This window comes from Equus caballus, chromosome 10, assembly GCF_041296265.1.
Source record: "Equus caballus isolate H_3958 breed thoroughbred chromosome 10, TB-T2T, whole genome shotgun sequence".
In the NCBI taxonomy this organism is placed as follows: domain Eukaryota; kingdom Metazoa; phylum Chordata; class Mammalia; order Perissodactyla; family Equidae; genus Equus; species Equus caballus.
In genome coordinates this window covers 89,372,528-89,398,395 of record NC_091693.1, presented here as the reverse complement: position 1 = coordinate 89,398,395, position 25,868 = coordinate 89,372,528, and the positions used below count along the sequence as shown (strand labels likewise).

General features: G+C 45.6%; 1 protein-coding gene across 50 annotated transcripts in view; it reads left to right on the top strand.

Moving 5' to 3' along the window:
- Positions 1–25,868, top strand: part of MAP7 (microtubule associated protein 7) — a 151,115-nt gene that overhangs the window by 59,115 nt on the left and 66,132 nt on the right. For 2 of the 50 annotated variants that reach the window (XM_070225543.1, XM_070225535.1), the window contains exon 1: positions 10,154–10,319. The exons of 45 other annotated variants lie outside the window; for them this stretch is intronic. The gene's annotated coding sequence lies outside the window, so the exon portion shown is untranslated. Of the gene's footprint in view, positions 1–9,255; positions 10,320–25,868 lie in introns of those variants that run through there. 3 more of the 50 variants (XM_070225538.1, XM_070225532.1, XM_070225527.1) reach the window with 3 other exon arrangements.

Below are 25,868 nucleotides of genomic sequence, written 5' to 3'. Positions count from 1 at the left end.
TCATCCAGTCTAGACTGTCAGGGGTGCCGGGGTTGAGAAACCCTGTGTCGGAGATGTCATCTGCATTCACAGGCTACTTTTGGAAATGTAAGCTGCTCGTTGGGGGCATGACGGTCCTCAGGCAGCTGTGGTGCTGGGTCTCTGGTGGTGGTGAGATGTGTTGGACTGCACCTGGCATTTCACCGGCTCCTGCTGAGAAGTCTCCTTCCAAGGACATGAAAAAGGTTCACTGCGAAGTCCAGCACGGGCCTGACCCTCGTCCATCCCAGAAACCCTCCGTGTCCAGTTTCTTTACTGGGCCAAGTCCAGCGGGGGCCTGACCCTCGTCCATCTCAGAAACCTCCGTGTCCAGTTTCTTTACTGGGCCAAGTCCAGCGGAGGCCTGACCCTCGTCCATCTCAGAAACCTCCGTGTCCAGTTTCTTTACTGGGCCAAGTCCAGCGGAGGCCTGACCCTCGTCCATCTCAGAAACCCTCCGTGTTCAGTTTCTTTACTGGGCCAAGTCCAGCGGGGGCGTGACCCTCGTCCATCTCAGAAACCCTCCATGTTCAGTTTCTTTACTGGGCCAAGTCCAGCGGGGGCCTGACCCTCGTCCATCTCAGAAACCTCCGTGTCCGTTTTCTTTACTGGGCCAAGTCCTATGACTGAGAGAGGGTGGAAAGGTTTTGTTTTCTTCCATTCGTTGTATTTCCTTTTCCAAATTGGGCCCATTGCTCACCCAAATTCATTAAGTTAGTTGGTTTTAATCAAAGTATTCTGGCCCTGTGTCACATGTTTAAATTGTGTAAGGGCACAGCAAGGACTTGACATGATCCTTTTTCCTCAGTTTCCCCTCTATGCCCCTAGAAGCAAAGCTTCTTTAAAGACAAGCCTACGGTAGAATTGTGATAGAAATGTTGCATTCAAAGTTGACAATGCAATTTGTCCCTGGCTAAAAGAAGATAAATCCTCAGGACCTGTCCTTAATTTATCCACAAGTAATTTCTGAAGCCTTAGCGTTTATGTTCGTTGCTTCATCCTCTCCTCTTTGAAGACCTTCAGAATTTCTCAGAATTCGCTGAAGGAAGTCAATCTTTCGGACCTTCCGAAGGGCAGTGAGATGTCATCTCACGTAGCTTTTCAGCAGCTCCACGTCTGCTGTCAGTGAAGGAGGAGGAGTGGCCGTCTCTCCGCTTCACTGGTTCTGAGTGGTCGCCTTTTGCAGATGCTTTTGGTTTGGGAACAAAATCAGCCAACATCTGCAGGGTTTTAAGTGTCATTTTTAACACATCAGGAAACCAAAAGACAGAAGAGTCAGGGAAAATAGTGAATAACATTTAGACGGTGTTGGTAGACACAACGTTTTTCATGTGTTCAGTGCACGTATTAGACGTGTCGTGTTTGGCCCCGGCTGAGTCTGATGCCTGAGATGGAGCTGGTGTTCGGCAGCCATGTCTCAACCAGGGGAGGCCTCCCTGCTCCCACCCACACCCTTTGGAGCTTGACTGGCTCTTTTGAACAGGAGCTTTTCTCCTTTTTCACTTGGTTCAGTGAACAAGGTTACTGGTTAAACACAGTGGCGCGGAGCTGTCTGTCTTGTCACCCGTGCCTCCCTCCTGAGTGCACCCGGGCCATGAGAGAGAATGCTCCGGATGGTTAAAAGGCCGCCTCGCTGATGGGCTGGTCTCTGCCTGGCCGAGGAGCTCAAAGCAGCAGAGGAAGCACGCAGATATGTGGCAGCATGTTCCAGAAAGAAGGGCCTTAGGATGGAAGACTCTGAGCTGACCTGTGAGTTCCGGGGCTCCTCAGCCTGTGTTGAAACTCTCAGTAAATACAGGAATCGAGCAGCCTTTACACCAGTGTAGACAGATTAAGCCTCAACAGGTAGAAGCACAGAGTAGGAAATCTTTTAATAGTTTTGTTTGGGAAGGAAGAACTTGTTTGTTTTAATGTTCTTAGAAAGATGAGTGGGGATTTGCGATGGATTTCTGCTGCTGTCTTCGTTGCCCTGGGGCCACGTGATAGCTTTCTATGAAAATTAAAGGCAAACCACCACTCTTCTCCATTTTCCATGTTCCTACCTTTTCTCTTTTGACAAAAAGCAAGTGAAAACCTCAACACCCGCTCAGGTCTCCTTAAAGAAAATGCTGGACCCAGGCAGTAGCCAGCTACACACACACCCGGACTTGGCACCTGTCTTGCGAGGATTTCTCCGTGCTCTTAGCATTCTCGTGCCTGGATCAGATCGGGGACTTTGAGAAGTTGCTGCTTTCTGTTTGGAGGGTGTATGTGGGGAGTGCTGTGGGGAAAGACCTCTTTTCTGCCTCCTGGCTTTTTGTGTAGTTTTGGGTTTTTAAAATCAGAAACACTGCCTGCATTTTCCTCCTGCATCTTTGCTCACCAGAGTACCTTCCCTTCATGGCGTGTAACACTGACTCGCAGGCTTTACAGAAAAAACTGCAGGCTTTGGATCTCATGAACTACGTTTGGAGAGAGGTTTTTGTCACTGTATTTCTACTCTAGAAGTTTCTTCATGTAGATATCTTATCAAGTTTAATTTTTAAGAGTAATAAAGATGCTTTATTCACTAAATATTTGCACTTTTAAAATATTAAATGTCTTCATTTTCGTAGATAATAATACTTTCAAATTTTATAATAAAAATGCATCTGATCTAGGAGAGAAGTATGTTATATATGATGTCAGTGTCCAGTAACCATCAGGAGGCAGATTGTGGTGGGAACAAGTGGTTTGCTTTGTTACTTTACATGGTGAAATACGGAGTCAGAGTGGCGTGTTAGAAAAATCTTTGCAACTGCATCTGAGTCTGCCTTTGAGCTGTGATGCGTCCTCACTCTGTGACTTCAGACACGTTATTTATCTCTGTACGTGCCTCGGTATCCTCGCTGTGCAGTGGGAGTGATCTCGAACGTGCAGGGCTGTGCATGCACTGAAGAAGAGGTAGAACGCCTTGCCTCTGCCTGGCTTCCCAGAAAAACATCGGTGTTACTGTTACATGTGCTGGTTCAGTTAACTCGCTTTCAGATCCGTGCTGTACTGAGTGAGTGTGTGGTGGAGACCTCTGTGCGTCTTACACAGAGTGCTCAAGCGTTGGGATCAGACACAGTGATGCGTAACAAGTGCTGGGTTCCATAGCGCTGTAGGTAAATGTGATAAAGGAAGTTTGCTTGAATGGAATGAAATGCAAGTTAGTGAGAAAACTGGATAAATGTCCAATAGATAAATTGTAAATTGAAGGGGAAATTTCTTTTTCATCCAGATAATTGGTAAAAAAAAAAATTCTAAATAAGTGGTTTAAAAATACTACATTTTTTGAAGACACTGGATTTTGGTCTTACTTTTCCAATTTCCGTCTTTTAATTTGATGTTGAGTAGACCTGGCAAAAGTAGAGAACGTAGCAGCTTCGTGTTTCCCTAAACTAAAATGTCGGCGTGAAAACCGGGACTGTATTTGGGGTGGAGATGAAGGAGCTGTGCTCTCCACACCTGAGCCTGCAGCCCCTGCCCGTCCTGAGTCTGGGGGCTGCGGGAACAGAAGCTGCCCTGGGGTGAGGTGTCAGGTGTAGGAGTGACCCTGGATGAGACTGCCCTCTCTGGGTATTTGGCCTTTTCTCCCCTTGTCACTTGTCACCAGCTGTTGGGTAACGTTTACGTGTGTTTCCCACATGAGAATGGTGCACGATGAGGCCAGGGGATTCTGTCTGATTTGCTCACTGCTGTGTCCCAGGCACCTGCACGGGGCCTGGCAGCCTGGTGGCACCTAGTCAACTTGTCAGTTAGTGAATGGATCCCTGGTCTTCAACCCTACGGCCCAGAGGAAAGGCTACCCCTGCTCTGATGAAACACGCAGAGTAACAGAAGCAATGAGACGGTGTCCCGTAAAATCAGGGTCTCACGGCCTAGAACACGCTGATGACCCTGCAGCTGACAGAGCACCAGTGGTTTGTTCCAGCTTTTGGAAGAAGGAAAAAAAGTCAGCAGGAAATGTTCCTCTTCTGTTAGAGATGATTAACCACGTGCCAAGCAGAACAGAAAGCCAAAAGATTACTTCCCTGAAGAATAGTTAAATTAAACACTCTAGCAAAATAATTCCGTGATAAAATTCCAGGTCACAGGCCACCTCGGCTCCCTCCTCCCCTGGGCTGGGCGGGGCAGTGCTCCGCCCACAGGCTCAGTGAGGGTCGCAGGCGGCTGGGTGGCCTCAGGCTCCTTCACCAGGAATTTTGCCTGAGCGTATTTTTCAGAAGATAAGAATCTTGTTAAACCGCCTCTCACGAAAGGCTGGCCATTCTCAGAGTTACATTGAATCTGTACCTCCATCAAGAAGACAGAACATTGTACATTAGAGTCAGAAGACCAGATTTCCACGCTTAGCTCTGACTCTGACCACAGGCAAAGCCCATTTATGCTCCCTGGGCCTAGGTCCCCACCGGAAGGCGGCCGCGGGCGCACCTGCCAGCGTCAAGTTAGGATGGTCGGTGAGTTTATTCGCAGGAAAGCGGTTTAGATCCATACATGCTGAAAACAATGCAAGTTCTTTCCCTGAATGATAATTTAAATGCTTTATGACTTTAAATATATTCTATATTTGTCAACTGTCATTAATTGGAGGAGAACCCAGCAAAACAGTAGAAAGACTAAGGTACAATTTTAATGCTATATTTGGAAAAGAAATTGAGGAAACACTGTAGCATAGTTGTTAAGATACTAGATTTTAAAGTAAAATTGATGGGGATTTTCTTTATGATTTAGCCATTTACGTTAGACACATTTCTTAACATTTTTGAGCCCCAGCTTCCATCTCTGTCCCGTGGGGAAGGTGTTACCTAACAGGCCGGCTCCAGTGAGGAATAAACAGAATGGACCCACGTGCTGAGGGCAGGAGTATAGTCTGGAGCCCAGTGGATGGTCAGTGAATGCAGCCGTGCCTGTGGTTATGATTTTAATTCTTTATAAATACCATTGGGTGTATGGTTTGCTTTTTCAGTGACATGGGACTAAACTTTTACAATGCACCAATTAGCCACTATTCTCTGTGTAAAAATCTGGTAGCAATTTCCCTAGAGAAAGTGGTTCTCTGGTTTTTCCATCACTTACTTTTCTGAGCCTGATGAGGTTGAGATTGGGTGGGCTTTGAAACAAGCATCAGAGCAGTTAGTTTCAGGTACCATCGGTTGCTCAGCTAACCCTCCTGAGAGCGCCCCAGGGGTGCGAGGTTGAATGGAGCGTAACTCGCCCTCCACAACGCAACTCCCACCCTCCTAAGGGAGGAGCACGGGCAGGTGCCCAGCAAGAACAGGAAGTGAGGGTTGCCCTTCTGGGGACGCCTGCTGTTAGTGAATCTTCTTGCCGTCCAGCCAGAGCGGCTCACGTTCAAAGAGAAAGTCTGCGGGATGTTCCAGCCATGAAATGGAATGGAAGAACAGGGAAAATGTAGATCAACAAAAAAGGCATCAAGGTAGCAACACGTATTGTCACCCAACTAGAGACGTTCAAGCTCCGAGACTTACAGCTGCAGTCTAAGAGGCAAATCGTGGAAGCCCTCCATCGTTCCTCAGAACATCCCGCTGTCCTCGTCAGGTGAAGTCTCTGATCTGGATTTCAGTACTGAACTGCAAGCACTGGTGTGCCATCTTGACCATATAACTCATTCTCTTATCAGAACCTCAAGGTGACAGGAATAAATAAGCTTCAACTGAACTGTAGGCCAATTTCAAAACTTAGGTTAGGTTTTTAATGTATAAGAATCCTTCTCAATTAGAAGATATTTTTCTACAAAACCTCTTTAAAAAGATAATGGCATAATCCACTTCTGGATCATAATCTGGTTATATAAATGTATTCTTACTATCTTATCTCAGACAGAATAAAATAACATTGCCTGAATAGCAAGTAACATAGGATGAAAGACCAAGAGGGTAATAGTTAATAGTTAAGCTTTTCCCTTGCTTGATCTAATATTAAAATGCAAGGTTTTCATGTTTTTCTGTAACAATGGTTATAAAGTACTGGGTTAGAGATTGACATTTTTATATAACATTAAGAATTCTTGTCTTTAATACTTGAATTTTATAATTTACTTCCCATGATCAAAATATATATTTTAAATATGCAAGCATTTAAGTGTGATTTAATAATTGAGTGCTATCAATACTACCAACAGTCACGGTCAAAGTTAAAAATAAAACAAGTCGGGACCAGTCCCGTGGCGCAGCGGTTAAGTTCGCACGTTCCGCTTCGGCGGCCCGGAGTTCACCAGTTCAGATCCCGGTGCAGACATGGCACCGCTTGACATGCCATGCTGTGGTAGGTGTCCCACATAGAAAGCAGAGGAGGATGGGCACGGATGTTAGCTCAGGGCCAGTCTTCCTCAGCAAAAAGAGGAGGATTGGCAGATGTTAGCTCAGGGATAATCTTCCTCAAAAAATAAATAAATAAATAAATAAATAAAACAAGTATGACATTAAGGAATTTTTGTTGGATTCAAGTTAGGTGAAATCATTAAGAACTAAGCGAAAGCTGTTTACATCCATGAATTGTATCTGTATGTGAGAATTCTCTTAGTTAGCAAATGCTCTAAGTTTGGCATATTCTTAAGTATGTTCTTAAATATTTAGTTTGTTAAATATTTTTAAAGGTATACAGTGGGTGTTAGGAATTAGATGGGGCCCTTATACTAAAGCAGCTCTCAATTGTGTCAATTTTGTATAGTGCTTTAGACTTTTTATATAAATTATACCATCTGAAACCAATAGCAACTGAGTTTATTGTTGCTAAAACTAAGTATTTATGGTCGCCATAACAGGATTGTAAGTCCTGTTGCACACACCTTAGAATGTGTGAAACGGAAAAAGTGTGTTTACTTTGGGTCTGGAGCAGGGCTGTGTTCTTTAATTGTGCTGTAAGCTTAAAGCAGTTAAATTTTTTCTATGAAAACGCTGAAATGGGTCTTGGATTTTGGTGTGGTGTGGTGTGTGTCGTGACAACCGGTAAGACCACATTTGCACAGCTAACTCCCGGCGAGGGATGAGCTAAATGGTCCCCTGATTGTGGGTGAGGCTGGAGTCTGCAAGTCCCAACCCAGGAAATGGTGAGTTTGCTCATTTTGAGAGCTGGGGTGTGACAGCAGACCCATCGTACCTAGAAGACATCAGACAGACTTGCAAACGAAAAACAACAGGACAGACTGGTTTCCTTTTGCATGGCATGATATGTAATCTGGTTTTTGGTGAAGACTTAGGGGGATAATTATGTCTAGTGACAAAAATATCTGTTTATTTTTCAATCATCTTTTTGTAAACATGTTGCTTAAAATTTTTTAGTATTTTAAATTATCGGGTATAACATAGCATTACTGAAAGTTTGGCAAAAACAGAAAAGAAAATCGCCCATAATCCCATCCCCCTAATGTGGCAGTAGCAGTTTCCGTGCCTTCCCTATCAGTGGCAGTGTGTATTTATAATCTAATTACTTTATTAAGGCTACATTACGAGCCGTTGTGCACGGTGCTGCCTGACTTCCGGGACCTCACTGGGTAGACAACAGACCATGAGGGCCTGCCCTCCGTTGACTGCAGCGGCTTGTGATTTCTCACGGTTATAAGCGGTTGTTGGGAAGAAAAAACTTTTCCTTCACTCTTTTAGGTTAAGTCCCTGAGGGCCTGTGAATTAAACTAAGAAAGGACGGATGAACAAGAAAAACAGTTTTTATTGACTTTTATCTGCACAGGAGTTCACAGAAAAGAAGGGAAACTCATGATTACACTGCGGGGCTTATATACAATTCTAACAAGGAAAGGGGGTTCGGGCTTCAAGAGACAATAAATTGGGGACAAGTAACTAGGAAATAGAGAGAGAGGGCTGATGGAAGATAAGGGTTAATGTGTAAGGTGTGCTAGGCGAACCCACCTCAGTGCTGACTCTTCTGTCTCTGGGGTGAGACTCAGTCTCCTCTTTCTGGTACGGGAGGGGACACTGTCATAAGGACATTTATGCCCTGGTTTTCGGCAGATGAGGCAGGTGAGCAGAGACTTCTTCCTGCATCTGCTGGCTCTCAGCTGCCGTCAGTGCATTGATACTTAATGCCAGTGTGCATCCTTTGGCGTGGCATCTGCTGATGCCCTTCATGGCACTCTCATGGGCATCTTTGGTGTAAGGCTTTTCCCATATGTTAGATTATTTCCTGAAGATAGAGTCTCAGAAAGGGGACTGTGGCGCCAACAATTTTAAACCTTTTAATGGTGGTAGACAAATATTGCTAAATTCCTTTCCTGCCAGCGCACCAGTCTCCTGTCACTCTGTTTTAATACACCTACGTACAGCTTTCTGCCCCACGTGTTTTCAGGGTTTTAGGGCTACATTTGGAGGCACACGTCTAGTTCCTCCTCAGGGTACACATTAGATGAACAGTGAGGGATTGTCTGACCCAGGACCCAGAAAGGGACAGTTGTAACCACAGGTGAAGCTAGTGCCAGAGTTCATGGCTGTGCGGTGGCTGCAGGGGCGGCGTGAATCGGAGCAGGGGCGGGTCTCCAGGCGTCCCTCCTCCCTGCTGCATCTAACGTCTCAAACGATCCCGGGTAGACCTTTGGATGAGGGGTAACTGAAGATACCTTCTAAAATGCGAATAGATCATTGGGTGGGGTTAAATCTTCGTGAGCGGTTCTCCCCAAGTCCAAATTAGCGTTTGATGGCCACTGGGACTGACGTCACATGATGGGTGGGCTCTGCAGGGGCGTGTGCCTCAGCATCTGTGGCTGAGACCTGGAGCTGGGGCCACCCTGCTGGATACCCGCTGGTGGAGCTTCTGGCGGTTTGTGAAGATCCTTGGAGCTCCATGCACCTAGTTAGACAGGGAGGGAACCAAGAGGCTGACACACTAATTATGGAGACAGAGCAATGAAAGGCAACAGTTTTGCTGATATTTTCCATGGTTTCAAAACTAGCGAACAAACAAAAACCTTTAAAAAATACACGCATGCATACCCATACAAACGAGGAAACAAAAGTAAAAAAAGACATTGGAAAACAGACAACTTCTCTCAGTGAACACTTAGAGGTAAAATCACGTGGTCTGTCTTTGTTGTCCCAGTAATAATCGGTTTGGGCTGAGTGCTCTGGAGCTCTGTCTTCACTCTGGTGCCTTTTTTAAAAAATTCGTGTAATTTTGAATTGGGTCAAAATTTTTGACCCGGTTGCTCCATATGGGCATAAAGATTAAAAAAATCAAATTAATTCACCAAAATTCGTCCCATAGGAAAGAAGAGGTGAGAATCCTGATGGCCAAAATAACCATAATCATAAGATTTTCCTCCCGCCGGTGGCTCGTTGGGGGCGTCTCTCTCTTCCAGCGTCAGCTCTGATGGCAGATTCTCGTTAGGGAACATCGTCAGACGGCCCACCGCTGCCAGAGTCCTTACACTCACTGCCCGGACAGTCCCTGGAGTTTCCAGAAGGCGTACTGTGACAAATGCACATCAGGGAGTCTGAGGACTGTCGCCATCAGCTAATTGCCATTGGGTGGAATCTTCAGTGTGTTTGAAAACTCTGAAGCAGCTTCGATTTATTATAAATTAATGACGTAGGATGTTCATTAATTATTGAGCCTTGTTAAAATACGCTGGATGTTGCACACAAGGTTTACAGCCAGCAGGAGGTTTTGAAATTATACCCATGAGAAGAACAGAGAGCTTTTTACCGCCGTGCATCTGCAGTTGTGTGTTAGTGTTACTGTCACCTTCAAAAACCAGGACATCGATTTATGCCATTTAGCCTCTCCTCTTCCGAGAAAATTCAGCTGCTTTGGGAAAAAAAATGTCCATCTCAAAAAGCCCCTCTTAAGAAAATTGATATGAATTCAAGACCTAAGATACTGATTTATACAGTATAAATTAAGTAAATATTTTTTTTACAACAGTATCTACAGTAGTTACAGAATTTTTCCCCCTGGAGTTGTGTCCTGAATGTGTTGGTGAGAAGGACAAAGGTTTAACAGAAGCCACGTGGAATTTTAAGCAGTGACATTTATTCAGGTTCTTTTCTTGTACTCCTCCGCAGAGCTGTGTCCTCCCTTTCAAAGCCCTCATCCCACTTTATCCTGTAACCTTCAGAGGTGCCATCATCTTCCTGAGGCCTGTGTCCCTGTATCCTCGTAGATCCTTGTAGTCCATGTGGGCAGGACCGTGCCTGCCTCTGCCCAGCTGTGTATCCCACTGCCGACCTGGTGCGGTGCGTGCGGGTGCTCTGAACAGTGGACGGATGGAACAGTGGATGGGGCTGGATTCTTTCAGTCGTTCTAACATCCATGGAACATCTTTAAAGGTAATAAAACGTTAGTAGCTGTGTTTTCTTTTCTCAGCATCTGTTTGAAAGAATCAGCATCTTGTATCTGTCAGGCGTTGCTATAACACCATTTTGTAGAATGGGCATGAATGCTTTGTAAGAGTTCATTGTCCTTTAACAATTATAGCCTTTTGAAAGGCTTGACTCTCCTCATTCAAAGGTTTAAATAATAATGTTGCCAAAAGGACCTTATTGCAAATTAAGCTTATATGTAAAGATTTTCCAGCACAGACCCCAGAGCATTGCTATCCTTTTTTCTTTTTCTTTTTTAATAATATTGTGTTTTAGCATAGCACTATTTGAAGGTTATTGCTTAAAAGTTTTGAGTGATGACTTTCAGGATAAATTGATATTAAAAGAATAATATTTTTTCAATTTTCGTGTTTTTTTTTTGAGGAAGATCAGCCCCTAGCTAACATCTGCCGCCAATCCTCCTCTTTTTGCTGAGAAAGACTGGCCCTAAGCTCACATCCGTGCCCATCTTCCTCTGTTTTATATATGAGATGCCTGCCACAGCATGGCTTGTCAAGCGGTTCCATGTCTGCACTAGGGATCCAAACCTGTGAACCCCAGGCCGCCAAAGTGGAACGTGTGCACTTAACCGCTGCGCCACTGGACCGGCCCATCCGTTTTCTTAAAGCATCAAATATTTATGTATTTTTTCAAAACCATGAAGATTATTCAGCCAGTCTTTGAAGATTTCGATTTTGCCTTAATTTTTACAGTTTAAAGATGTATTATAAAGTATAAATCTTAATTGAAATATTTAAACACATCTGTACTGCATTGAAAAAAAGCAAGAGAAGCTCTGAAGAAAACAGATCTTTAGTTTTATTTTTTCTTTTAGTTTCTGTGGGGTGTGTCTGTATGAGAGAGATGTGTGTTTTAGTCTAAAGTACCCTGGTTATGCTATAAATACTTCAGGGTTTTTTTTAGCCTTAGCTGTTGCTCAGTGTAGAAATGAGCATCAGAACAGTGGAAGCGGATGGAGCTTCTGGCGTGTACCGTACAGAGCAGCTTTCCAGGCTGTGGTTCTGGTTTGGTGAAGCTGGGCACTCACCTCCAGAGCAGGTTTTGCAGAGGACAGTACGGTTCGCTGCTCGGCTCTCTGTTAGTTTCACTTGCTATAGGGGTGGAGTGTAGAATATCTTCAAGAATTAGCCCTATAAAAATAGGTTCTTGATGCCGAGCTTGTGCTTTCTCTTGAGTAACAGTGAGCGCAAGATGTCGTCCTCCTCGTCAGGTTTCTGGAATGCATTCTGTGTTCAGTGAGTAGTGGAGTCACGTGATTTAACTAACAGCTGCCCTTGGGGTAGAGTTGACCTGATGCATGAAAACTGAGCAACCTAATGAAGCCCTTGGCTTGAGCAGCCAGCACATCTTGCCTCTACAAAGTACCAGTGGGCAGGGCCAGACTTACTTCTTCCAGAATCATTTTAGACTGGGTCATTTGCTGAATTTTTATTCATCAAGGCCCGTAAATTGAAGCTCCAAGTAGCGTGATTAATGTAATTTTAGCCTAGGAAATTTTTTAGAAATCTTAATAAAGTACCCATGGAGTGCAAACGCCTGAGCTTTACATCATCTTTCTGACAGCAGTTAGATAGTGGCCCATTGTCTGAGCCCATTATTAGATCATGCAGTTGGGGTCGTGTTTGTACAAAGGGAGTACTTGCCTCCTCATCTGTGATGGGCTTGTTGACAGCTTATCCAGAAGCGTTATCACCTTTTTCAGGAACTTATTAAGGAAAACATCACTGTTCTATACCACTAAAAATTAAGTGATGCATAAAGAGTTGGTTCTTACTTTTATGCGTCACTTAATTTTTAGTGGTATAGAATAGTGATGTTTTTGTATTGACTCTGCCGTACAAATCCTGAATAAGTATCAGTAGCTGTGTTGAGTTTATATAATTTAGCTTATAACAAAGGTCTGGGTCTAAAAAATGACTAAATGTGGGTCCAAAAAGTGATTCAAACTTTATTATATTTCTGGAAGATTTCACCATAAAGCAATAAAGAGTATAAAGGCACAGAGTGCAGTGGCCTCCACTTGGGTATAAATCCAGTGCAACCATGATGTTTGTTCAAAGTGGGGGTTCTCAGATCTCACCCTACCGATCAAATTCTGTAGGTCTGGGGTGGGGTGTAAAAATCTACACTTTCAGCAGATACCCTTGTGTTTGTGATGAAAGAGGCTCATGGACCACGCTCTAAGAAACTTTGGTCGGCCTTCACACATTTTTGCTTACATGATTCCTAGAAGAAATCTGAAAAATCACGTGCCCCTTTATAGATTTAGAAATTGAAATCCAAAATTATTTATTTGAAAATAGTTTAAATCATTTCCAAGGATATAATTTTAGCAAATTGTTGGGGCTGGCCCCGTGGCCGAGTGGTTAAGTTCGCGCGCTCCGCTGCAGGCAGCCCAGTGTTTCGTCGGTTCGAATCCTAGGCGTGGACATGGCACTGCTCATCGAGCCACGCTGAGGCGGCATCCCACATGCCACAACTAGAACCCACAATGAAGAATATACAACTATGTACTGGGGGGCTTTGGGGATAAAAAGGAAAAAATAAAATCTTAAAAAAAAAAAGAAAATTGCATGGTGTATGCATGCTTTAAATACATTTTTATCAAAACCTTGGAGCTACAGATTTAGCTCATTCAGTTTTATCCAAAAAAACTCCTGATTGATTTAACAAATCAGCCATATCATACTTGGATTTTCTGACAGAAAAAGTCTGACTTCCTTTTTAATGCAAATAAGCGTATTAATTTGTGCCCTATGACACTGATACATCAGCATAGACAAACAGGCAAAGCAGACCTTTTTACATGTGTAGGATTAGGAAAACTTTTTCTGTACTCTCTTAGGTAGGTTTACTGGGGCCTGCAAATTAAACTATCAAAAGACAGATTAACAGGAGAAAAAGCATATGTTTCTTTGATCTTAATATTTTTATATGCATGGGGGCTTCATAGAAAAGAAGTGAAAATCCACAGAGGTGTTTAACCCGGGGACTTATGTACCATTTTAACAAAGGGTGATAAATTGTGGAGAAGTGACTAGACAAAGGAAAGGTGGTTTGGGCTTCTGGGGCTATAAATTGTGGGAAGGTAAATATATGGGAGAAGCTAATGGTAAGTAAGGGTTATGGACTAAGGTTTGTTGTGCAGACTCACGTTGTCTCTGGTGATGAGCCATTCTTTTCCTGGATGGGAAAGGAAACACCTTTAAAATGGAAATTTCTTGCATTACAAATGGAAATTTATGCCCAGCTTTTAGGCAGAAAGGGGGAGAGCAGAGAGCTCCTCTTGCGTCTGCTGTTTCTCATCTGCCTTCAGCTCAAAATAATCACTATGCCAAAGCGGCATCTTTTAGGGTGGTGTGTCCTGGTCCCTTCCCTTGCTGAAGCGAGGCCCTGCCCCAGAGTCTCTCACCTTGCTCTCCTCCTCGGGAGCAGAGTCTTCTCCGTGTTCCTTTGGTGGCGCTTCGGAGGCGTTTGCACCTGCGCCAGGAGCCGCGGAACGTGCAGGGTGCACTACGACACCTGTCCTGGGACGGTGGGGAAGGGCGTGTGAAATGCAGGGTGGAAAGGTTCTGGGAAGGAATCCAGGGTTGATTCCCTAAGTCCCTCTGCGTGCGTGTGCTCCTTCGAGGGTTCTTCACCTGGAGTCTGTGAAACTGGATGAGAAAGTGAGCACATCTGTGTTTCTGGTCGCCTCTCCTGGAAGTTGAATGTTTCCTTTAATTACGAGTGTGAGCGTGAGCCACAGCCTGCAGTGGCGTCAGCGTCCACAGAAGTCAGATATCTGTGTCACACTACAGTTGTTTCCGACGTCTCAGGAGGTGATGCAAACTGGTCACGACCCTGAAATCATGGTGTTACTTAATGGGTTAATGAGGAAGCGCATGTATTTCCATAGTGTGAACATTTTAACATCTTCGTAACTGATAAACAAATGGCAAGCAAGAGGATATATTGAAGCACATGAGGAAGCCATTTGATGTAAAACTAACTTGGCCTGACCTTGTTTTTCCAAAAGGGCCTGATGTTGCCAGTGGGCATGCATTGTACATCTGCTTTCAGCGTTTGGTATGTCCCAAAGACAAAAACAAATGGCCTTAAGATAAAGATGCAACTTCCCCCACATGGCATTTCATTAAGGATAAGCGTCTCCCTAGGCTAGGAATTGATTGCTGTGACCACCCTATGACCACCCAGCTCAAGACAGCAGACGGGCTACCTGCTGTGTGAATAGCTGTGCTGTGCTGTGCTGGCTGGGCAATCTCGTGACTGTTGTGAAAGGGGCCTTCCTGTCGTGTGTGATGGATGCTGTTAGTTCTGAGATGGTATTTAACCACCCTGTACACCCCACTTCTTCAGTGCCCTTCCTTCCTCGGGGAAGAAAGACCCCAGGCCAGCCTAGTCCTCAGATCTGGCTCATAATAAACTCACCCCAGTTTTGATTTATAGATTGGTTATGGATTATTTCCATCGACACAACCTTTTAATGTAACTTAAATATGGTTGTGTTTTTTGTAATGCTGTATGTTTTAATTTATGTACTTAAAAATATTATCCTGGGAAGGGATGTAGCCTGACCGTTGCCAAAGGAGTCCCAAGCCGAGGCTGTGGGAGCCTTCCTCAGGTGCACGCGTGCCCGCTTTGAGGCCCGCTGAGCGGGTGCGGAAATTCTCCTTAGGGTCAGGGCGCTCCGTCAGAAGCGCGAGGCCTCTCCGTGCTTTCTCTCATCAGAAAAAAAAGAAACAGAAAAGCCGCAGGTCTCCTCCCAGGCCCCAGGCCCGGGTGTCGGTTACTCTCCAGGTCATCCAGCAACTGAGTTCATCTAACCCTTTTCTGGAAGATCAGCCTGGTGAGCGGAAACCACCAGCCTGGCCCCCACCCGCTCTGCCTTCTCACCCTCTGTTTCCGTAGCCTCGCAGGGCAACTGCAGAGGTAGATGTGATGTGGAGAAGCCTCTGGCACGTGCTCCTGGGTCCGAGGGGCTGGTGGACGGCGCGGCCCTCATTGCTTCTGTGAGCGTTACTCACGTCATCCCTTCTCCTCTCCAACGGTTCTGCTGTCCTGTTTCCTTTCTGAAGCGTGGGTTTTCTAATGAGCGGTCTGTGTCTTCCGTTTTATGGTGTCAGTTGTGTGTTTTTGGTGCTGTAGTGTTAATTCTGTGAGCGTCACCTCAGGCCACCGTCCCTGCCAGGTTCACGTGATGCTGGGTGGAGAGCAGGCCGAAGCCTGCGGCCGGCGCTGAGGGGTGGACGATGCACGCAGGAAATCAGACGTTTCTAACTAGGATTTGAAGCATGGTGTTAAGTAATCTAAAACGGTTTATAATAATCTAAACCTAAAATAGATTTATAATCAACGTTTTGAACATTGCATAGTATTAGGATAGTTTTTCTAGCTTTTATATTCAGCCTAAACTTTTTGTTAAAGTTGAGTTTTATAAAAAGGCTAAGATTTTTTTCCTAATGAAATGAGAATCAACAAACTTTTAAAGCTGGTTTAGAATAACTTCCAGATCAGTGGAACTAAATATGTTGCCAGCAGATGTTTCACTGTAGGCCCTGTGAAATGACTGTGAATTCCGTCTTTGTCCCGAAGAATTAGATGAAACCGTCGTCCTCGCGTGCAGACTTCACAGATGACCTGAGACCGGTGTGCCGCGGTCAGTGCCGGTGTTTGCAGAGCCCCGGCCGCAGCAGAGCCAGTACTGGCTGCTGTGAGGAGAGTGAGTTTCAGGCAACTGCTCGCAGGATGGGGAGGACCGTGCAGCACGGCGATACCTCAGCTAGCTACGTTCGGAGGAACAAAGCTGTTTGTCTTCTGGGCATCTCTGCAGAGTGGGCCAGGGGCTCTGGGGTGGAGGCAGGGAAGGCCGGCCCCTCTTCCACTCTGGGTGAATGTGGAGGTGCTCTCTCCGGTGCAGGCCTCCCTTCTCCAGTTCAGTTAGGAGTCCGAGGGAGGCCTGTTGGGCTCTCATCACAGGACATCTCACCGGATGGGGAGCAGCGAGACCTCCCACGTGGGCCACACCGCGTAGAGCCAGTCAGTGGAGGGAGGGAGGAGAGGGCAGGGAGGCCATTCCGTGCTGAAACTAAAGATAATGGAACACGCCTTCTGTATTATTTCTGCTCTAGGCAGTAATGTTTCTGATAACGATGTATGTCATTGCAAACATTTTCCTTTGTTATGGAGAGATCACCCTACTGAATATAGAGGTGAAATTTCAGGTGTCCAAGAGGTTCAGAGGTCCACCTGTCTGACTGATGTCCTGACCTGGTCTAGCCCAGCGTGTGCAAGTCCAGGTGCAGGATTTACAAATCGGCCTTGACAGTGACGATGACGCACGATAAGGTCATCTTTGTTTATGTCTATCTCCATGTCTAGTGGAGTTATCCTTCGTGTCCCTAGTGCTCATTTAGCTGAGGCTGATGTATTACTGTAGAGGGCAGATATGCATACAGAAAAAAATTGTGTATGATTGATGATTGAATGCAAAGACCCAAATAACCGTTTTTTAATGTGGTTGCACATTAATTTGATCATTCTGAAGGCCAATGTCCAGAATGCGATTCATTTTTTATGATTAAGATGTTCTAAAATCGATTTGCTGCATTAGAGAAGGCAGGTGTTTCCTTGTGTGACGCACACCTCACTAAAAGACACGTACCAGCCGTTCCTCGTGTTCCTCTCATTCCTGCTTTGACGTGGAGTAAGTGTTCATCCCGTGTTTTCAGATGATGAAAAGCGTCACCTTTTAGACATATGAAAAATGGAATTTTTGTCAGGCATCAGTGGTTGCCATATTCTTGTTACTGAGTATTTCTTTACAAAGTCAAGTTCAACCTATCTGCCAGAAAATCTTGCCTATAGGAGGTTGAACAGCATATCCAAAAGTACTAAATTGAGGAACATGTGAATGGCTGTTTCTAAGACAAGGTATTTTAAAAATCTAAGTGGCTAATACATTTATATTAAGTGAATGTCCTTTCTCATCTAGCTCTAAAACATGATCACCTAGGACCCTGACCTTATACTTATTTGCTAGACTATTGTAGTGTTTAAAAAAAGAGCAATTCCCAGTGATATGTGGGTTGTGTTCCAGAAGTTCATTGATAAATTTGCTGTTTGAAAGCTGGACCACGTATTCACATTATAAACATATTGCATGTGCAACTGATGACTCTCAAAGGCCTGTTTAACCTGTTACGTAGTAATGTCATAGAATCTCTATGAAAAGAAGATGCTCAGAATTGTTCGTTCAACGCTTTTTAAACGTCTCTACTCATGGTACACTGATCTACCCTAAAATTGCTCACTCTGTTTTGAAAGCTGGTTTTCTCTCTACCCCGTCCTCACCCACCGTTTTGCACCTTCCTTAGTCTCTGTGGAGACCAAAGGCAGTATCGCTCTCTCCCTACCTCGCTATTTACGCTATTTACAGAACGCACACGCCATTTTGAAAACTTTCTAAGTTTTTTCACTGCTACGAAACAAAGGCGGTCAAGTCACAACAAGGTTTGACGGCGTCTTGGGCTTGGGCTTCGTTTGTAAACTAGGAAGGACCATCTTGCTGCGTTGTTCACAGCCTGTTCCCAGGACGTGAGGGGAAAGTGGCAGGTTTGGAGGGACGCTGACCACAGTGAGTTTCCTTCCCATTTCACTAGAAAGCTCAGTTCTTTACGTGTTTTCCTTCCTGACAGTGACTCTGCTGGAATTTTGAAAGCAGAGCTGGTTGTGTAGGAGCAGGTCCTTGGATAAAGAGCAGGATGGGGAGCAAGGGCAGGCGAGTGCCCAGGCCGGTGCTCGCTGGGACGGAAGGAGAGCAGCCTGGCTGGCGTCAGCGCCGTACCCCCAGCTCTCCGTGGTGATGGTGGACTCGTGCCCCACTCCAGGCGGAGCTGTCTCGAGGGTTACCCTCAGTCCCCTCGCCCTCCTCTGGTTTCTCCACCCACCCCCTCCCAAAGGGGGGTTGTCAAGTAAGCAATGGTCACATAAAATGCATTCCAAAATAACTTAGAAGAAAGGAGTCAGTTTATCAGCTTAGTTTTGGCTTAGCTCTTTGTGACCCCGAAAGACCTATAGTTTAGGCATATTTAGAATTTGTAATTGGATTCTCTTGTTTGAAAAGAATGTAGAGTACTTCAAATGAGTATTCGTATTGGAAAATGAGCATGTGCGGTAGCTGCCCCTTATCTGCGGGGCATGCGTCCCGAGACCTGCAGTGGATGCCTGAAATCACAGAGAGTACTGAACCCCATATATACTGTGTGTTTGCCTATACGTACAGACCTACGGTAAAGTTTAATTTATAAATTAGGTACAGTAAGAGATTCACATCGATAACTGATAATAAATGTGGCTTTAGGGCCCTTGTTAAGTACAATAAGGGTGACTTCACACAAGCAGTACCATACCCAGCAGTCGATCTGATAACCGAGACGGCTACCAAGTGACTCACGAGCAGGTGGCATCTACAGTGTGGATCCTCTGGACAAAGGGAAGATTCATGCGCTGGGCAGGACGGAAGGGGATGGCTCGAGATTTCATCACCATACTCAGAACGGCACACAACTAAAATCTTATGAATTGTTTATTTCTGAAATTTCCCATTTAATATTTTTGGCCCGCCCTTGACCGCCAGTAGCTGAAGCCACGGATAAGGGAGGACCATCGTAAGTTGCAGGCTGTAAACCAAGTATCGATTAGTGCTTTGCCCCGGGAAGAGCCGCTCGGTCTGGCCTGATGCGCAGCAGGCAGTGGCACCTGTTCACGTCGTCTGTGCTTCTGAGAGTCGGCCGGACTCAAGGGCTGCTTTCTCGTTTCTCAGGCTGGGACCCTTCCCTTTAGTTTGTTTTGTTTTCATTTGTTACTACATGTAGATATTCGATAGGTTCCAAAACTTGAGATCCTCTGTTTGGGGACGTTTTTAGTGTGGGAAATTAAAGAAATTGAGTAAATAAAATGCCATGTCTAGTAGGAAGACAAGAGAAGAGAGAGCAGAACAACATGTTCTGAATCTCACTTGTTCTTTCCTTCGAAGACTGGAGGAGTGTCTGTGGTTTAAATCCTGCATCCGCCTGATGCTGGGTCTGGTTGTTACTCTGAGCTCTCATGAGTCCTGGCTTAGACCCACCTCTATCCAGGATGAGCGTCGTAACTATTTAAGAGATTCGAGTGTGTTTTCAGACCACAGACCACGTACGCCTGAGAGTCACTGGCCGTGTGAGCCCTGGTACAGCATCTGTGCAGGCTCCCCAGGTGACCTGGAGCCTGTGCCGTCTGCCCATGCAGGTGTCATCGGCCTTATTCCCCGGTTTGTCACCACCTGCTGATCATCAGAGGAAGGAGCAGTTGTAGCATTCTGCCCTTCCTGGCACTCCCTGACTTAACAGCCTACAGGCCTGGCTTTGACGTGGCACGGAGGTGGCCAGGAAGTGTCCTCCTGTCCTTTTGCTGCGCTGCTCCATTTCCTGTGCAGAGAAGGTGCCAGAGAAGAATTTGATTCCAGCCCAGCCCACAGTGTTTCCCTGGGAGCTGGCAGAAGCCGCATCTTGAAGCCATGGAGGACTGGCCTGCGAAACTAGAGGGGAGAAGTGGCGAACGTCCCCACATGGAGCAAACCTCACCTCGTGGCTCCTTGTGGATCCCATTCCTGCCTGGGTTCACTTGACCATCTGTCCTGGGAAAGCCTTCTCGGGTTTTCTTTGTTGTCCCCTTCCTTGGAGTGATTGTCTCCCCAGTGGAGTCCAGACTGGCAGAAGCAGAGGCCTGAACTGCAAGAGATTAATACACCGGCTCTGGGGCAGGGGGTCAGGTGTGGGTGTTGGCAGAGGAAGGTCAATGACGCTCAATCAGGGCCGTGGTCTCACACATCCGTGCAGATTCACAGAACTTACAGAGAAGGAGACGGGATATCTGATTACTGTAGGCATGTGTTGGAGTGATGAAATGTGGTGCAGGTTGAGAAGGAACTCGAAGTGTAGGCCGCGTAAGATCACCAAATGAGAAGGGAAAGGGACAGCCGAGTGGGCACAATGTTCTGAGTAACTAGGAGGCAGGCAGGTGTGTATGTGGAGTGTGTTCTCCAGAAAGGATGGAGGGTGGGAGGGGCTTTGTCTTTTCATTTTACGGCTTTATGTACTAGTTAAATTTCCTAACCGTAGAGTAGACGTTTCTTTTTTAAAATAAAAAGGATAAATGCGTTATTGTAGGTGATGAGATTTATGGGCCTTTCAAAACTTTATCTTCATAGTCTTTCTATAGTGCATAGAAAAGCTAACAAATATTATCTTAAAAATGAAATTAAGCTAAATCAGTTGAAAATGTTATTTTATTCTTTATAGGCAAGTGTGCAATTACTACTTACTCTGAAGATGCACGTGCAGACGAGCTGATGGAGGAGCTGGCTAAGCCCTTCTGTGGCACTGCGAGCCCTCCTTTGCGGTCAGCGCAGTGGTGCGGCCGGCCTTAGGAGACTGGCCGCTTAGAAAGGCGGAGGTTTGCCCTGGGAACTCCGCACGTTCTTTCAGGAACCCGCTGGCTTCTAAGCTGTTTGAATTCCTATGGAACTGATTTCTGTCACAAACGATGTTGTTAAAACCCTGACCTGGCATCTTTCACTCATTTTTTTCTCCTGACTTTGCTCCTCCTGCCATTTTCAAAACTAATTTCTGATCTGCTTTAATATGATGCACCAGCACCTGTTTTGCTTTCTGACTTCTGGAGGAAATTAGAATACGTTAAGCTTCACGATGTACCAAATGAAGGAGATGCTGAAACGGAAGTGTGTACCGAATGCCAGTGTGTCGAGCCTGCTTGTGAGCGCCGCCTGTGGAAGGCTGATCTCAGACACAGCACACGGGCTGCTTCTGCTGTCTAACCACCACCTAGTCTGGCTGTGCTGCTTCCTCCTTTCTAGTTCGTGCGCCGTCCTGTTACCCCCTCCCCCACTCACCATCAAGTCCTCTGCCCTTCCTGAGTCCCACCCCCCTCCAAGCCCCATGGGGTCTCCACTCCAGCCTCCTGGTGTCTGACTGGGGGGGGGGGGGGGGGGGCCTTGACTGCTGGGGAAGAGAGGAAGTGAGAGCCGGAGGGTGGGCTGGGCCAGGCTGTGGAGGACACTTGGAAGGCTGAGGCGCTTGCACTTCAGGCTGAGGTTAACGGGAGGTGTGTCAGTCTACAGGTTGCTTTTAATTGTGAGTATAGAATCCAAAAAAGAAAAAACCCCAATGATTTAAAGAAGTGAGGAATTCTCGTTCTTCTTACCTGCAGGAAACATGGACGTGAGCAGTTGCTGGTGCTTGTTCAGCTCAAGGGTGTCAGCGCCAGGTCTCTGCTTGTCCCTCAGCCTGTCCCTCATGACAGCCTCCTAGGTACCAGGCGGATGCTCTGCCTGGAGCGCCATGTCCATGTTCAAGGCAGGAAGAAAAGGAGGGGTGAGGAGCCAGGAGGTTCGAGCCGCCTGAATCTGCCTCTCCTTTAGGGGCATTCCTGCAAACCCCACCTGACAACTCCAGTGTTCCCCTTGTTGGCCTGAACTGTGCCCTGTGGCCAGTCAGGGTTCTGTTAGGAGAGAAGCATCAGAGGGTAGATATTTACTGGGTCACTGGCAGGAACGACAGGGAGCCTTCCCTGTGCAAACTGGCAGTGTGAATTTCCAAGAGAGAAATGCTGCGTCAGGCCTGTCCCCAGTTTTTCACTATAAAACACATTTTTTGCCTTGCCTCTCATCAGATTATCACTATTTAGAACTTTTGGAAACATACATTACAAAAATAACACAAGATAGAATGAAGTCAAATGCTACGCAGCATGGGGCAGACTTGGCGCGTGGTAAGTCAGGGGAAGAAATGTGTGCGAGGAAGGAGTAGTAGAAAAGATGCCATGAGAGAGAGGCCCCAGCTGGACTAGGAAGAGTGCATCGGCTTGTGTCTGATACCGTCGTGGTGGATCCGTGACATTGCAGGTTTGTCAAAACCCAGAACAACCCCAGGAGTGAAAGCGAACTCTGCTGTGAGCTCTGGGCTCTGGGTGACAAGGACGTGTCAGTGTAGGTCCGTTGCTTGAAACCAGGCACCTCATAGTGCGGGATGTTGACGGCGGAGGCTGTGCACATGTGGGGCAGGGGTACCTGGGAACTCTGTACTTTCCATTCAGTTTTGCTGTGAACCTAAAAGTGCTTTAAAAAATAAAGGTTATTATTTTTTTAAAAAAGATGGATTGGGTTTAGATAGTTGGAGAGATGATGAAGCTGTGTTCAATGAGAGGAAACACAGATGTAGAAATGACTGCAGCGTGGGAAGCCTGGTGAGAGTGAGTGGACTCATAATTAAACAAGCTTTAAGTTAATCAGCGTTCCGTAGTCACCTGAAATGAATTGGAATAAACTTACCCTTTTGCTATTTACCACTCATTACTATCGAGCTTTTCAGACTTTACGTAAAAGAATTTAAAGTTAAGTGTTTCACTATTATTCTCTACAGAGGAGGAATGAGTAATTATTGATATTCTGCAGCCATGGATATGTATGTTTATTTCACAGATTGTACTCATTCAGTCGACCGATACGCATAGGATTAAAATTGCATTCACGTTTCTTTGCAAAATTGATGTTTAAAACTGAGTCCACTGTTTATTTGGGATTCTTTCTAAGAACTGTACATTTTCTACAGTGATGATTTTATTTTGCATTTAAGTACAAAACCTTTCCTATTTTGTGGCTTGTAGTAATCATTTTGTAAGATACTGGCACTAGCCATTTTAATTTTCTTTAAAGTAAATCATTATCCTGTTAAAAGTAAAGACAACTTCTTTCAGTTGGTTCGTTTAATTAAGCAGAGTATAATAAAGTTGAGTTCTAATTATTTTTCTTTCCCAAGTTATTTAATTAGTTGCTTTTAATTACACGTTGAATTTAATTGAATTGGATCTAATGAGATAGACTCCCTGTCCAGCTTTTGAAATTCAGACGCTTAACTACCATCCCATTTCTCAGTGTAACCGGCAAACCTCTGGGACGATTGGGCATCTCCCTCTTCTGCTGGACTTTGCCCTGTATGTGCTGGCTCATAAGCATTATTCAGATTAGGGCAGAGAGCGTCCATGTAGCAGCCAGCACTGTGACTGGGGATACTCACCCACGGGGCTGACGAGGTTGCCTTTTAATCTGGTTTATATTAAGGCAGGTGGAGAAGGTAGCATTTTCTGTTCGATTTATATTGTTGCCATCTGGCTGAAGGAAGGGTTTTGTTTGTTTTATTTATTTTTTGTTTGTTTTCAGATAAGGGCCCTTTTGGCTGAATTTAAAGTGTGTAATGTTTACTCCCATCAGCTAAGTGTATCAGAAGGACTTTGTAATGTGCATCAAGCAGCCACTTTTAGATGGAAACAAAACGGCTTAAGAAGTGACTCCCAGTAGTTCCCACAAAATATGTGGGGCATGTGCTTTTCTGAAATATGCACTTCCTCCCAGCTCAGGTGGATGTTTCTCTGGCTTTTTAACAGATTATCAAAACAAATCTATAGAATTGTTTTAGGAAAAGGTCAGAGTTTACAGTCTCTCAAAGCTGAAATGCTGCTTCTGTCACCTTCCTGATGTCCCTACCAAGGCTGTGATGTCCTCGTGCTGTTTGCCCTGCAGGACGGGTGACATCTGTCCTGTGTGGGGTTGATCGCTCGTTCCCAGACCCTCTCCGTGGGTGACAGCGGGCAGGCCTCGTCTTCTGTGGCCCCAAGGACAGTCATTTGATCTTGAGTCTTGCCTACTGTAACATCAAAGCCATCCTAGAATGATTCAGTATTTTCTTTCTTTTCTGACCTGGTGTGGATGTGACTATGAGTTCACGGTTCTTCTGGTCGCCTTTTCTCTACAATCTCAGCCTTCAGAAAATGAGCAGATGTGCACTTTTTATTTTCACTTATTGTCTTGTCATGAATACTTTTTCTCTCTAGGCTCTTGCCACAGTTTGCTCAGGGTCCGCCGTCCACCCTCTCTCGCTCTCTCGTTTCCTTCCTCGAGCGTTTATTCAGGGTCACGTGTGTGCCAGATAGTGGGCAGGACACTGAAGACTCGGAGATTTAAGGATGAAAGGGGTGGTCCCTGCGCTCACGTGGCTCTGGTCAAGTGCACCGTTTCACGGATCTGCACTGGCCGGCGTCAGAGACGAAATGCCTGTAGCTCCACTTGCTTGGGGGCCGTGAGGTCCCTTCAGCTCAGAACATGATGACTGTGAGTAGACGTCAGCTCTTTGGAGGCAAACAAGTCCACTCCTTATCCCTTAAAAATATTCTGGTAGCTCGTTTAGATAGAATCATCTTTTGCTCTTATTTAAGTAATATTTATATCTTTCTGATTGTGTGTAATTTAGCAAACAAAAAGTTGATTTTTTTTTTTAGAAAAATTTATGATTATGTCAATATTTTTATCATCTCATGCATAGCTATGACAGTTCAACGCCATGGCATCAGCGTCTTTTTGGAAGTGGATGGGTCACAAGTTATCAACAGACGCCCATGTGTGTCTGTCCCGTTCTTCGTGCCGTAGCATCAGCCTTGAAGATGAGTGCTGTTTCTGGCGTACGTCACATAACTGTCCACACTGTTGGATTGTGTTTATAAAATCAGTCTCTCTGTGTTGGGTTTGTATTACCTGAGTGTTGGACACATTTCTTCGTCTTGGCTGAATATCACTTTCCATCACTGTCAGAAATCTTTCACTTTTCTCAGTGTGAAGAGCTGAAGTAAAGAGAAAGCGACTTCCAGTCACTGTTCATTCTTGCTGAACAAGCTCCCCCTAAATTTTAAAACCTCCGCACGGTCTTATAAGCCTCTAATGCTGTCTTCTGTAGCTACCAAATTATGACTTTTTGTCCCATCTGGAGCGTGTGAAATGCAAAGAAAACGTAAATCTTAATTGAATTGTTTGTCAGCAGAATGAATAAGGAGGATGCACTCTGTGACTCGGATATGTTATCGTCGAATGTTCTTATTTAATTGCATTTGTTGCTGCAGAAAGAAATGAGCAATGGAGTGTTGAAGAAGTGGTTCATCGTTCTTGTTGCTGTGTCAGGTTAAATGTGGCTGATGTCATACCATACCACACAGTGGGTTTGTTCTGTGTAGACAGGCAAGCTGGACCCTGCACTGTTCCTCAGCATCCGTGGTTACGTACGTTGCCGTGGCGCCTGTAGCATGCACAGTGAGCGGCTGCTTGCCAGCCTGTGGCATCCACAGAAGATTAAAGCCGCCCACCAGCCTCGACCCACAGTTTATTTCCTTGACCCGCCTCAAAGTAACCTTCAGAAACACCCCCGTTTCCCAGCCAGGCGCATTGCCTCCGTCCCGTGTTTCCTCATCCCCCCCACTGCTCCTGCTCCCTGGAGTTCAAGGCTGGGGTCCCGTTGCCGGCAGGATTTGGAGCAGGGGCGATGCTGAGAGCCTGTGGAGGGTCCCTGGCTGCCCGGGCCTCCCACCAGGTGGCCACACTGACTCCGCTCCTCC